A 15,450-nucleotide genomic window follows, 5' to 3' on the forward strand; every position below is an offset into this window, starting at 1 on the left:
ACCTCATTTCATTCTCACAACAGCGCTGGGAGATAGGGGCTGTTATTATACCCATTTTATAGCTGAGGAAACAGAAGCCTACAGAGGTTAAGTGACTTGCCCAGGGTCACACAACTTAATAAATATCTGAGACCACATTTGAACTCAGGTCTTCCTGGTTTCAGGCCAAGTGCTCTCTCCACTGTGCCAGTTGCCTCTAAAGGGCTTACATGTCAAATCTTAGGTCTTCTTGGACTAAGGCTGTACACGCTAGATTCTTATACTGAAAAGCATTCTGCTTGGTATAGATATCTAAGTTAGATGTGATGTCTAATCTTAATCCCAGAGGACCAATGATGAGACACATTTCCCTCCTCTTGGTATGGAGGTAAAATGAATGAATCAATGCCATTTATTTTTATTATATTTATTCATTACATGTTTATTTATTTATGTTATTTTTATTTTTTGGTTATTATATTTCTTCATCATATGTTTGATGCTTTTTTATGTGCTGGGAGTACATAGACAAAAGGTAGATTGTCCTTGTCCTCAAGGAGCTTGGTATCCAATAGAGAGAGAAAATACCTACAAAGAAGTACTGGCCAGGGAGGGGAGTTTCAATTTGGGGAGTCAGGAATAGTAAGTGGAATCATAAGGCAGTCAGTTCTCATGCTCTTTCTAGTAGCAATGGTAATATCGATTTGATTCATATTCCTAGAGTATATGCAAGAGGAGCATCAGAAGGAAGGCAAACAGAGGCAGATGGAAAGTTACCTAAGTGAACTGATAGAAAATGTGGTATGGGTAGCCTAGATACAGTGGGCTAGCTACCGCTCACTCACTCTCCCACTCACCAGTTGGGTCAACTCAGCTCAAAAGCAAAGTTCTAAAACTGGAAAGACCAATAACCCTCCACCCTCCAGTGAGGGGAGGATGGGTTTTGGAAGTCTGGTCCTAAAGGAAGTCTCCTGGCAGGGAGAGGGGGGTAGCAACAGGGAAGAAGGCATGATGTCTGAGGTGATGGAACTAGGAGCACTGAATGTTGTCAGTGCCATCAGCCTCAGCCCATGTCTGCTTGTCCTGATTAATTGTTTCGCTTTATGAGCGGGAGAGGGACTCTTCTTGTGATTTCATGAGTAAAGAGAACTCCCAGGTGAGGAATCTCCCTCTACTCATACAGGTCCACGTCATCTCTACAGTTTAGGGGCTTAGAGAGTTGCCCAGAGCATTAAGGGGTTAACTAAACTATCCAGCATTACATAGGCAGAACTTGAACCCAGTGTGTCCTGGCTTTAATGCCAACTTTTTATCTACAATGGTATAAGGGAGGCCGTGTGTGTGTGTGTGTGTGTGTGTGTGTGTGTGTGTATGTGTTATAAGTGATTGTGAGATAAAAAACAAAAGACCTCAATAAAACAAAAACAAAAAAAGGAAGGGTTTAGACCAATACTTTACAGCAGCAACATGTATCAGATTCATAGAGTGACCCCATTTTATCATCCTCCTAGCAAGGCGAGGGGAGCTGGTTGCTAAGCAAACATTCACCACCTTTCTCTAAATTATACTTTCCTCTGGTTGCAGACTGTTTGGTGTCTCAGCTCCATGGCTGGTCACAGTCCCCTAGGGAAGAGCACAGTGCCAGGAGATGCCCAGGGAGGGTCTAATCAAAAGAAGATCCACAGTGTTGCCCTTGTTTCCTGCTTAAAATAGTGTCTTGGGGCCATGTCATGTGTCTCTGCGGAAGAGCTAAAGGATCACAACGGCAGTCCTATGATTCTACCCATGGTGAGGTAGTGTGGTTGTCCCAGGCTGCAAGCTTATTAGCTTATTATCATGTTCAGACACCTCTGAAAGTCATTCTGGCGGGAATGTCTGAGAAACGAGTCTGCACAATGTGCCATGTGAAGAATCCACTGTTTCTGCCCTGAACTATCCCAACTGGCCCTTAGAGCCTTCACCAAGGGAAGCTGAGCTCATCCATGAAGGAGAGTTTGTGCAGGTATAGAGGTTTTAAAACTAATTATGAAACCAAAGTACATAGGGGAGGGGCAGATCATATGGCAGCATAGAAAAAGCTCCAGACAGAGTTGGGAAACATGGATCCTGGGCTTAGCTTGGCCTTCAACCAGCTGGGTAACCTTGGAGAAGTCACATTATTCCTCTGGGTTTCAGATTTGTATCTGTAAAATGAGGCAACTAGACTTGAGAGGATCTTGTTACTATGGAGATACCATTAGGCTTGGAGTCAAGAAGAATCTAGGTTCAAACCCCATATCAGATGCCAGCTCTGTGACCTTGATCAAGTCATTGAGTCTCTTTAAACTTCTGTTTTCTCATCTGTAAAATGAGGATGTAGAAATCGATGACCTCCAAGTTGTCATCCAGATTCACATCTATGATCCAGATGGTTCTGAGTTCTCTTCCCACTTCGAACTGCTCACGAGGTAAGATGTAGGGCCCAATCTATTTTGCAAACAAAAACCTCTTTCAGTGTAAACAAAATGAATCCCAAAATGTCAAGTTAAGACAATTAAAAAATCATTAAAGTGCCATAATTACTCCCTTAGTGTGTGCTTATCCTTCGTTGCTGAAGAAGACCACACCATCAGAGGAATAATGACTTGACATGCACTTGACATTGTTTTGAGTGAGGGAGAGCTGTGCAGGTCACCAGCCTCACTTCTCCTCCAGAGCCATCTGAATCCAGTGACCAAATATTCATAAGGATGACAGGAGATGACCCAGGATGAGGCAATTGGGGTTGAGTGACTTGCCCAAGGTCACACAGCTAGTGAGGGTGAAGTGTCTGAGGTGAGATTTGAACTCAGGTCTTCCTGACCCTTGCACTGGTGCTTTATCCACTGCACCACCTAGCTGCCCCACACCCTTAGTAGCTATTGACTGAAGGAATACACAATGACAAAAAGCAACCACAAATCTAGGAATATTTTTAAATGAAATGCTGTTTCATTCATCACCACAGCATAAGGCATTTGTAAATTAGTCATACATATACATGAGACATTATTTATTCAATCTATAAGAAGTAAGTTTGCTTATTTATGGATTTGCATGGAGAACCACTGGTCTAAGGCAGAGCATAGAACATATGTGAAGTCTCAGGGAGCTGTTAAATAAATACCACTTTCACAAACCTTACCAAGTGGATCCTGCATTTCAGGTTAAGAGATGGAATGTTGGTCTCCATCAAAGGGGAGAAGTCCATCTGTATTTGGAGAGTCTTTTTCAGGACCTTCTTTCTCCCTTCCTCCCTTCCTCCCTTCTATTCATATGACCCTCCCTGTTCCATCAAGGGCCAGAAAGCCAGTTGGGGGTAAGATTTCACACAAGCACTTCCAAGCATCAGCGTTTCAAATTTCATCCCCCCTCTCCCAAATATGGTGTCAGATTTGCCAGTATTCTATTTTTAAAGCTCTTCAGTTGCTTTCCTAATCTACCTCACATCATACTGGTCCTCCATCACTGGCTTGGATGATACTTATATGTCCTCCTCTAGAATCCTCATCCCTATTGCAATCAGCACCGTTCCATCCCAGGCTGCCTCCAATTTGGTTTGATCATCTCTTAACTCATTCTATCTTGCCCTTGGGAAACCTTTTAACTACAAATTCCCCTATGTCCTCAAAGTTTTCAACCCAAACTGTTTCTGCCTCCTCACTTAACAGAAACTATATTCTTTGGAATTCTCTGAGTTAGAAGCTTTCATTCTGCCTGATGCAGGAGTGGGGCTGGGTAAACTCCAAATATTACTCTTTTATCCCAGTCCCTTGATATTTATTTTTTTAAGTCCATGCTATCCATTTTGACCACCCTCTACCCAACCTTGTTGTTGTGTTCTACCGATTCAGTGTTCACTGCTTATTATGACTTTAGCATGGTCTTCCTCTCCATCTCATTCCTAATCTTCATCCTTGGGAATTTTAACCTCATTCTAGGTCATCTAAGGCTCCCCACAATCTGATGCAACCATCCCCTTTTTGGTCCTCTCTAAGTATCCTAATGTTCTAGTCAAAGTGTAAGTAAGATTCTCTGTTGTTTGAACATGTCCTGGATTGTCTTACATTTTCTCACATTGATTCCTATGCCAAGAATATCCTCCCACCATCTATTCATCCGTTGAGATCCTACAGTTCCTTTAATATTCAACATAAATGCCACTTTTTCTATGAAGCCTTCTCTGATCTCACCTGTCCAGCAACTCATCCCCTTCAGTCATGACTGTGCCACTAGAATCTATATCACATTTTGGGTTGTTCCCCTCTGATATATTTATCATACATGGCTGTTTACTTATAGTTACCTAAACCTATATCTTACTCCTATACTAAACTGTAAACTCCAGAAAAGCAGATGTATTTTATTTTAATAAAGAATTTTCTCCAGTCCAAGCAATTATCATTCTCTGAATCCAGAAGGTGCTTAATAAGTGCTTGCTGAATGGCATTGAATTAAATCTTTCTAGGCCCAGCCATTATCTCAGGGGAATCATTTTCTTCTCAATGAACTCAGACTGCATTTTAAGGTTCAAAAGTTCTCAGGGCAAATGGTAGGGGATGTGACCTAGAAAAGGGGGGTTTCCATTGACTTATCTCCCACCCTCCCCCTTTAATGTCTCTGTTTATAATTCAGTCTCTGTCTGTGGCATCATTTACCCAGTGTTTGATTCAGTGATGTGCAATATATCTTGGGGCGATAGACAAATAATTGCAGTGTTTAATTTTCCATTTGGTGATTAATGAAGGCTTTGCTCATTTTGTGTGTGTGGGAAAGAGGCAACTTTAATATATTTGTAATTGAGAAAGAGTTTTTAGTTTTACTGTCTTGGCATTCATTCCAGGCTCCGGGTGTTGTTTTTTTTTTTCCTTCTTCCTCCCTTCACATTGTAACACAAGTCTTTTTATCAGAATCCTAGTCACTACACGCCCTGGAACACAGAGGGAGACTTTGGTGCCAAAGAGTGGGGCGGAGAAGGGGGTGGAAGTATTCTCGATTCTCAGCCCATTTTTTATTCAGTTTAATATGCGTACATTAAGAAATAACCATTTCTTGCCCAAACATGAGACAAACAATAAAATCCCACAAGTGAAAACCATTTGTAACATAAGATCTCATTATCTTCACACATCTTGGACCTGGCACATGGCTTTTCCTGGGTGAGAGTGAAACAGTTCCTATCTACTTTTCATCACCTCCCTCTTCTCTACCAAAAGAGTTCTATTAAGAAGAATCAACCATCGGATGGAGAGGGAGGTGCCTTAATCTGTCTCAGCTTTGGGCAAACAACATGACTTTCCTCCACTCAGTCTTTTCATCAGTAAAATAAGGGAGTTGGCCTTTATGAGCTTTGCTGTCCCTTGCATAGTGAGATTTTATCATGGTAGGTTTTTGTGACATTTGACTACAAACATCCTTATTATCTCATTAAACATTAACCAGATTTCTCTAATTTAGCTGTGTTCAAAAGCATCCAAACTGTTCTATCCTCCTGCCCTCTTAAATTAACTTAAATTCTGGTAGAGGAAACAACAAAAACAAAACATTACAACTACCACTGCTCTTACTACAATCAAGACCGCTATTGCTAGTACTGCTAGTACTATTACTGTACAACTACTATTACAATGACTGCTATTGTTACAACTGTCACTACTGCTTCTATTGTAACTCCTTCTAGTGCTACTACGACTATCTAGCATTTATACAATACTTTGCAGTTTGCAAAGCACTTGGCATGTTAATTCATTTGGTCCTCATGTACATAGGTAAGGATATACAAAATATCTTTTCTTTCATTTAGGAAATGATACATGGGCCTTAAAGGAAACTAGGAATTCTAAGAAGATGAGAAGGCTAAGGGGTGCATTCCAGATAGGGGAGGGGGGACTGGAGACAGAAGATTGAAGGTCTTGTGTGAGGAGAACTGAGAAGTTCGGTTTGGCTGAATGGTGAATGGTAAATGACTGAATGGTAAAGTGAGGTCATATACAATAAACCAAGAGAGATAGATTGAAGGCAGGAGGTGAAAGGTTTTAACTGTCAAACAGAAGAGTTTATGTTTGATCCTAAAGGTGTGAGAGAGCTCCTAGAATTTATTGAATAGGAAGGGGTGAATTGGGCACACCTAGTCCTCAGGGCAGTCACTTTGGCAGCTGTGTACAGGTTGGATCAGAGAGAAGAAAACATTTGAGGCAGGGTGACCAATGAGAAGATCACCACAATGGTCCAGGCCTGAGGTGATGAGGGTCTGCGTGCAGGGGAGTAGAAGGAAGGGGTCTTAAGTGAAAAGATATCATGGAAGTGGACAAGATTTGGCATCCAGAGCTCCATAAAATACTGGATTTTCCTACAACACTCATGTTCCCTGAACCCTTTTCACTTGAGCTCTGTTTGGAATTCTGAAACCCATGACAAATCTGAGTTGGGTAAAGGACAGAGACCCAGTGATGCTCCAAGGGCTCTGTGTGCAGCCTGGAAGAGAAGCAGGGCTGGTGGTGGATTCTGAGCAAGGACTGACACGGTAGTTTAAAGTTGGGCAAAGCCCGTCTGGAGATAAGAACACCTTAGATGGGGTCATGTTTAGAAAGAGAACTGGGGGCCGAGAGAGAATCAGACCAGGGAGATTTTAGAGACCTCAAAGAAATGAGACCACCATAGCCATCAATCCCATTACTCATTCTGGGCATCCCAAGTTGCAGAGGAGCCTGTGCCTTGTGGTAGAAAGACAGTCCACTCTATTGGTGTGGGGATAAAGGAGGAAGGGGATCATAATTCCTTTCCCCAGGGTGCCAACATCTGGCAAGAGTCATCTTGCTTTCCCACAACAATCTATTGAATGTCTTAGTTCTCTGGTCTCAGTGCGTATTTGGAAGCTTCCTGGTATAACTTGGAGGAAATTCACCTCCCAACATCAGCACCCTGCAGGGAGAAAGTATTCTCCCTCTGGAAGTCAGTAACCTGGGACTGAGCCCTGCCATGGCTCTTCTTTAGACCCCTGTTATCAGCACGAAAGAGTTTATTGTGGGTTAAATGCTCATGTGGCTCTGGGCTGCAAGGGGAAAGTACAAAAGTCCTTTTTTTCTGCAGAGATGTACACACCACATGGGGGATTAGTAATATGTTTATTTTCTAATTAACAAAGGGCAAGGAACTCTTTCTGAAACTTCAGGGGTTTAAAATTTCCAGTTACATCCCCAGCTTGTACCCAAACAATCATGTATCATCAGCTGAGAAAATATAGAGGACAATGCTGCCGGTGGTTATAGTCTAGCTTTCTTTTACGTTCCTACTTGTCCCTAGAGTCCTTTGGCTATGGTCACCCGATTGAGTGCTGGGAAGGGACTTTAGAAGTCATCAGGTTCAACCCTCTCATTTACAGATTGAGGAAAGTAACACTCAGACAAGGAAGTGATTCGCCCAAGGTCTGAGCTGAGATTCAAAACAAGGTCCCTTGTCTCCAAATCCAACGCTCTTTATGTTATCCCAAAGCTTGGTATCTCTGAGTTCATGCATTTAACACAGTCATGGAATCGTGGATTTAGAGCTGCAAGTGACTTCACAAGTGTCATCCAGTCTAACCATCTAATTTTGCAGATGAGGAAACGGAGGCCTAGAAAAATCAAGTGACTTGCCCAGGGTCACACAGGTGGACTGTAACTGATCTGAATGTCAAAGAGTCACAAATAAAATCATAGGAATTGCTCAGGTCTTCATGAGGGCCTGGTGCTCAATTTAAGGTACCAGGAAGCTTGGTCTTGAGAAGTTTGGGGAGGGATAAATGGAAGGGCCTTACAATGTGCCTCTGAAATTATAACTTAAAGGTAATGTTTCTGATTAGCTGGGTACCTGTGTAATCACCCAGGGGAAGAACACACCTGTCTACAGCTTTTGTTTGTCTGTGTACTTGAAGGTAAACTAAACAGGTGGTGCAGTGGAAAGACCATGGCTCTAGAGTCAGACTACCTGGGTTCCGATCTTGGCTACATCTCTCTAGGACTCAGTTTCCTTATCTAGAACACTGGCTCTACTATCTCAGGTCCTGGGTTCAGATTCTACCTCTAATGCTTAATAATTGTGTGACCTTGGACAAGTCACAACTTCCCTGGGCCTCAGTTTCCTTATTTGTAAAAGGATGGGGTTGAACCAAATGACCTTTAAGGTCTCTTCGTAGGCTCCTCTCTATAAAATCAAGGGATTGAACTAGTTTCTCTCTACAGATTCTTTCTGGTCTAAATCCTAGTGGCCTGTGAACACAGCAGGGAAGCCCTGGGCAAAACTGAGAAACAGAAAGGCTGGTTTTGGTGGACCCAGCCTCCTCTTTCTGATGCTTTCCTTCCTCTTCCTCCCACTGGGAAGAACAAACTGGCATTCTGTACTGGTGAGAGTGGTAGGATTATCTAGCAATGTGTCCCGGATACCAGGTTGGGGTGGGGAAAAGATTATCCCAGAGAGAAAACCTAGAGCTAGAAAATTTTATAGCTGCTCCTTAATCAAAGTCTGTAAGCAGTCCAAGATCCTTAGGGAGGTGACAAATGGACAAGCAGAATTAAAGCCTGAGCCAGTTCAAGTTTCTGGCAAGAAGACATGGAAAAAAGTCAGCACCGAAGTCCAGGTCTCCATCTCCTGGCTCAATGCCCAACAGTCATGATAGGGTTCAGCAAAGCAAAGAATCATTCAGCTTAGGGATTTTTAAACCCTGTACTGTCTTTAGTTGTGAACATTCACAGCTGCACGAGTTTCTACCCTGATGCAACTGATGAGGCAGGTTCACCACCATCTTCCCACAACCTATGGCTCTCTTCCATGGGCACAAGGATGAAGCTTGTGAGGGTATGGTGGGTGAAATGCAGGTCAAACATCATGAGGTTTAGGCTCCTGTATGTGCTCCTCTGGTTTGATCCTATCCAGTTAACAAGGGAGCATACTGGACAGGCCATTATCTCCTGGATCATAAATCCTTCCTGACCTATTAGTACTAAAGTTGATGATACTAAGGATCTCATAAAGTTTTATGAGTTTTCCACAGCAGGGACCAGAGAAACAACAATCTATCTGCATCCAAAGAGGGAATTCAAGTTGGAAGGCCACAGGAGTAATCATTTGTGCTGGGAAGGAATCAGTAACACTATTCTCTATTTTCTGAAAGAGACACTCTAACCAGTCATGTTTCAAGGATAGTCTGACCTTGTCATCTCTCCACCAAGGTTCTCTGGATTCAATTCAGTTCAATTTATTGAGCAGTGATAATACGCAAGGCACAACAATAAGTGTTAGGGATAAAAAGGAAATAAAAGAATCCATACTCTCAGGAACTTTACATTTTATTGGATTGTCTAGTCTTCAGTCCTCATTCCCCAGAAAGATGCAGCAACCTGGTCTCCAGACCCTTCAGATATTGATCAACTCTGAGAATGGTGAAGGGACTATGGTTAAAAAAAAAGAAATAATGATACTATAGCCTCTGAGATATTGTTTTAAGGAACTGGTAGTCCAGTTGGTCTGTCCATTGGATTAAAGTGGTCTGTGATGGGGAGACATACTTTAATTTGTAGGGTAGTTTGAAGGAAAAAAATAAATTAATTAAGGCCTGTGATCTGAAACAATGCACTCAGTCTATGAATAAAGGAAGACTTGTGTGGTCTCCATGGCAATAAAGAAGTTGAGACAAGGAAGAAATTGCACCATTTTAGTAAGGAGTAAGAAATCCACCACTACCAAAATGAAATCCTGAACCCAGAACCAAAGTCTATCTGTGATTAAATCTATGGAGACATAGCTATGGAGGCATAGGCAATGCATATAGGAGTCCTGGGTATTTCCCAGTGAGGTCCTTCATGGAGACATGGGCTTCACATTCTTGTCAGACACACTAAGTGGTATTATGCCATATCTGAGGTCACCAAAAACCATTGGTTATAAGGGAAAAGGTTTTCCACATTACCTCCTATGTCCTATTACTACTTGTAGTCCATCAAGGTGCAGTACTGTCTGACTTGGACTTTTGCATTGGCAAGGAGATGAAGAAAAAGAAAGGAGAAACTGGTCCAGGACTCCATGCTTGTCTGGCCATGTGGTAGAAAAAAGTTCTTGCAAAAGGGGAAAATGAGGTAAGACCACCAAGGATGGATATGAATTGCTAACTTGAATGGGAGCAGGCTGGGAAAAGACTAATGAAACAGAGAGTATTGGTGCCCAGAAATACAGATGAGACAAAATTAAGGCTGAGCTAGTAGCTGTAGTTGATGAGAGCAAGCAGAGCCTAGTCCATAGCCTTTCTCTCATCTTGCTTCCTCAGAAAACTGTGCTGGGGGAAGTTCCTGTTAAAATTTTATCTTGATTCCTTTTCTTCTGTTCCTTTCAGACCATCTGGGACGAGAAATGGAGAAAAAGGAGAAAAATCAACCCCAGCTGTAATATTATTGTAGCCTGTTATGCATTGTATTTTTAAATGTCTATTCATGTTTTCTATGTTGGTACCAAACCACATGGCCATTAAAAGTAAATTATGCATCTATGACTTTGGGTGGTCATGAATGATGAGGGGAACTTACATGGAATGGGGTCTCAAGCTAAGTGATGAAAGATTAGTATTTGAAGGGTAATTTCTGAGCATATTCCTGATCTTACCTATTAGATTCCATTAAACCTCCGGACTGATTGAGGCTACACATAAACTTGAAAGAGATAGATAGAGCATGAGGTAATTTACTAGAGTGTAGGGGGAGAAGTTATTAAACTATTCATGGTTAGTTGGTGCACCATCTTGTGGTTAGATATTATATCCCCCCAGTTGGCTAACTCATTCATAAGAGATTATATGACTAGTATGCTTATTTCATGGGAAAAGCAGAGAATGAGCAAGGAAACCAAGGGTGGTATAGTTGCCACCAACCATTCCACTTAATACTGAATCTAACACCTACTATATTTCACTTTTCTTTGGCTTCATCTACATAGCCAGCTATCTATTCTTCCCTGTCCTTATTTTCTCTTTTATAGGTTAGACTATCCACTGGAAAAAGTGATGTTTCTGGAGACGTTGGAGCACTGAGAGGTTGAGTGATCTATACAGGATCATATAGCCGGTATATATCAGAGGCAAGACAGTTACATTTACTAAAGATCCAGAAAAGAAAGTTCTTACCACTATCAAATGGTTCAACATCAGAAACTGATATCATTGTATCAGTGGAAATGAAATTAAAGAAGCATCGACATCTGTTTTGCTGCTGCATCCAAAGGACCACAGGACCTTTTCATCTGACGTGCAGCTGAAACCTTCCATAAGTGTTATGTCCCTCATTAAAATGTGAGCTCCTTGAGAGCAAGAGCTCTTATTTTTTCCATTTGTATTCCCAGTTTCGCACAGTACTTTGCATATAATTAAGCACTTAATAAATTCATTCCAGGTCGTCATGTTTTTAAGGTCAATTCTCTATCCACTGTACAATACTGTCTCTCATCATGCTATGTTACTTCTCATGACAAGTACTTACAAAAAATGATTGCAGCTTATGCCCCAACATTCATTATAAAGGGTAATGAGATAAGGAAGTTCTATGAAGAACTTGATAAGGCCCACAAAATTAAGTTAACATATAATTTTATACTTGGTAACTTCAGGGCAAAAGTGAAAGTAGTCAAGGATAGTGAAAAATACAGAAGAAAATTTGTTTCAGGAGTAAGCAATGTGAGAGGCCAAAGGCTTCTAGAAGACACAGAAGTATCATTGCTATATATATTATATGGTATATATAATATATATCCATATAGTAAAAAAATGCTTTAATTAGAAATTGAAGGACTCCCAACAGAGAGTAAGGTTCTCTGGATTTTCCTGCTTAGGAATGACATTGTGTTGATAGCATTAAACCCTTGAACACTGAAGAGCTTTCTAAATGATGTCTATAATCATTCTAAAGAGTCTGACCTAACTATCCATACAGGAAAAGCAAAGTGGATGATGAATAATAATTGTAATAATGCTTTTGAAAACTTGTCCATCAATGTGTGTGTATTATATTTTCAATGTCTATAAAAAGATTGAAAGATGTGGTAAATAATGCCTATCTGTCTGTGTGTCTATCTGTCTGTCTAGTCTCTTGGACAAATACTGGAAATGGACCTGTAGTTGTGCCCAGAGATGAACAGGTAGAGTCCAATAGGTAGATTTCCTTTGCGGAATTATAAAGTTCTTTTAGTGACCTCAGACTTCTCCCTGAAACAAAGACCATCTTTTTAATATTGACATTCTTCCTTTCTTTTTGTATGGCTGTGCAACTACAAGTAATTGAAACTAAGAATCATGCAGAGGACAATGGAAAGGCATTGGGTGGGCATGAGCAGGCTGTAACCTGTCACAAATAAGCATTTACACTGAAGAAGAGGTATAAAGAATATTGTCAAAGGGATGGATGATTGAGGAAGATGGGCTTGTGACATGGTGAGAGATATGGATGGATGGATCATGTGCTTCATGGATATTCTCAGGATGTCAATTAAAAAACCATAACCTGAAGTTTATTGGGTCAACTCCTGGAACAAACTTAAATCTGAACAAGAATGATCAAGCATAGAAGAGTCACAGCTCGAATCATTGGAAGGAATACCCACCTAGAAGGCTAATTCTACTTGAGTATTTGAACATCCTAAGTAGAGAGTGCCCATGTGCCATGATGTATTTCTTTCTTCTGAGGGACAACATCAGGATTTCTTCCATATGCAAACGTTTTTAGTGTTCTATGAAACAGGGGGTGCTTACAATAAATAGATTCACTTTCTATGTTAACAGCCTCATATTTGCATTATTTCACTGGCTGAATTCTTTCTCCTTTTATTCTGCTACCAGGACTTGCTCAAGGTCATGCTAGTTAGTAAGTGAAGAAGACAAGTTTGAAAGGCAAGTGTTCTGACTCAAAAATCAGTTCTCTCTCCACTGTGCCTTGTTACTACTCTCATGTCAAAACTCTTCATTGTTTCTCTGGGCCTCAGTTTCCCCATAGGTAAATCCTTGAGGTTGAACTAGGCAGCATGGGACAGTGGAGTGATCTACTTTAAGTCAAAGGACCTGAGTTTGATCTCCAACTTTGCATCTTCTACCTGTATGACCTTAGGTAATTCATTTAACTTCTCAAGGCTTCAGGTTCTTCATTAGAAAAGTGAGGAAGCTGAAATAAAAGAACTCCAAAGGTCCATCAACCTCCAAATCTACAATCCTATGAATGTCCCAGTGGGTGTGGCTCTGTTGTGTGAACCTATGAATGTCCCAGCGGGTGTGACTCTGTTCTGTGAACCGAGCCTGCCCTATTGCTGCTTCAGACAGTTGTATTCCTCCTTGTTGGGAACTAGGATGAGAAGGCTGTGAGGTTTGTGGTTCCCATGAGCACTTGGAGTAGACATTCTTTAGAGGCTTTAATTTCCAAATCTTACATTTTTGCCTGAATGTCCTATTCCCTGGAGACCTGCAGAAAACAAAAATAGATGTGAACAAAGAACTTCCCTGCAATTAACATTAATTCAGTTTTTAGACTCATTGGAGTTACCTCTGAACAATGGTCAGGTGTGGGGGTGGCACTCCCTCAGGATAATGGCACCAAGTTTTAAGCCCTGGCTTTATCACATTTTTTCTCTTAGGTCCTGTAGTTGTGTTTTGTCACCAAGAAGGCATGAAATGGAGGACACTGGGGGAGTCAATCTGGGAAGTGATAGCTCCAGCAGCTGTCACAAAGATATCTAATTTAAGTCTAGTTAATGGAGTGTCCTCCATGACAGATGACTGCTAAATGTTTGTAGAGGACTTTAGGAGATTATCTGGAATTGCACTGGGGTAGGAAAAGAAGTCAATGTTTATTCCTGCAAGACTAAAAAATCAGTCATTGGAAATCTTTTATGCTGGGCAATATCCTTTCATGTTAAGATAACATCCACCTTCCAGGGTTCCATCTGTATTTCAAGTCAGGAAGGCTTGGGTTGAAGTCTTGCCTCAGATATTCATTAGCTTGTGACCTTGGGTAAATTACTTAACCCTTGTAAAATGAGACAATTGGATTAATTGGCCTTTATGGTCCCTTCTAGTTCTAAATCTAGGATCATATATTACCAGAACTCTACTTTGCCCCATATAGACTGGCATTTTTTGAGTTTGGCATACAAGTGGCCTCATCTTCCTCTTACTACCTGGATATAAGCACCAAAGTTTCCTGAGCAGGTCAGTCTGTTGTTCATATTATACCATACCCCCATAATGACTCTACCAGCTAATGATTGTTAGTCTTAGTTAACAATGACTTAGAAAGCAAATGGCTTCCAATAGTCTTTGAGCAAACATAGCAAAACATTGCTGCTTCGGGTTGCAGAAACCCCTGATTTAATTCCTTCATTTTACAGAAGAAGAATCAGAGACCACAGTAGGCAAAATCACTTGCCCAAGGCCAGACAACTAGAATTAGCAGAGCCAAGATTCCAACATGAGTCTTCTGACTTTAAATCCAGTGTTGTTTCCATGGTATATCCTACCTGACTAAATGAGTTGATATTCCTTTCTAAATACCTCTTTATCAGGAGCTTGACTACTTTGGTTGATGGATTGATTAGCTATCCTTGATGATATAATTGTCAACTAACAATTCATAACCCATTACTTTCTAGTTATTTCAGTGGGGATATAGTAACATACCGTTACTCTGTTCAGCTCCCATTAAGACCATTCACAAGTTCTTGGAAAAGAACACAGCAGTGATTAGACACAAGATCACAGGCTCATAGATTTGAGGCTGGGAACAACCTTCCAGGTCTAGTTCTACACTTTCATTTTAGATTTTAGGAAATCTGGTCCATGGTCATAAAAAAAAGAGCCTAGATTTAAATGTAGGTCCTCTCATTCCAAATCTAACTCTCTTTCTAATGATCCACATTGCCTCTTCCAGGAGGGAGCTTTCTACTGCTAATAGTACCATGCTTCCTTGATTAAAACTCTGATCTAACCCTTGAAGGGGCAGCACTCCCATTGACCATCATATTCATTACACAGTTTGAAATACAGAAGGGGCAATTTTGCCTCCAACTTTCAGGGTGAGCTAGCAGCAGGCTATAGAATTTCTAACAAAAGAACTAGAATGAAAATAGTGGAAAGGACACGGGAAATGCATGATTTACTTTTATGCCTCCCTTTATTTTTTATCCCCTCAGGTGGACAGAGGAGCATCCAAATTCAGCTCTCTGCAATTTGACCCTTACTTTCATTTGCCACTTCGAGGATTGTGTAATTTTATGACATGGTACATCCACCAAAGTCCAAGAAAGGCATTGATTCGTTATCTGATCTCATCACATTTGCAAGATGTGTGTCTTCAAGTCTACTGTTAAGAATTATGTATTCATTTTAAAGTTTTCATTTAATTGATTTCCATGTTTGCACTAAGCTAGAAATTTTCCCAAAAGTTCATGGTTTGG

The 15,450-nt window shown here is 41.0% G+C and overlaps 1 long non-coding RNA gene across 4 annotated transcripts in view; it reads left to right on the forward strand.

Annotated features, from left to right (window-relative positions):
* Nucleotides 1-12,787, forward strand: part of LOC140508719 (uncharacterized) — a 48,563-nt gene extending 35,776 nt beyond the window's left edge. For 3 of the 4 annotated variants that reach the window (XR_011968500.1, XR_011968499.1, XR_011968497.1), the window contains one exon: nucleotides 10,999-12,787. This is a non-coding gene — a long non-coding RNA (uncharacterized lncRNA). Of the gene's footprint in view, nucleotides 1-10,013; nucleotides 10,107-10,998 lie in introns of all 4 variants that reach the window. The other variant, XR_011968498.1, reaches the window with a different exon arrangement.
* The last annotated feature ends 2,663 nt before the right edge of the window (nucleotides 12,788-15,450 follow it).

The sequence above is a fragment of the Notamacropus eugenii genome, chromosome 1, assembly GCF_028372415.1.
Source record: "Notamacropus eugenii isolate mMacEug1 chromosome 1, mMacEug1.pri_v2, whole genome shotgun sequence".
NCBI lineage: Eukaryota > Metazoa > Chordata > Mammalia > Diprotodontia > Macropodidae > Notamacropus > Notamacropus eugenii.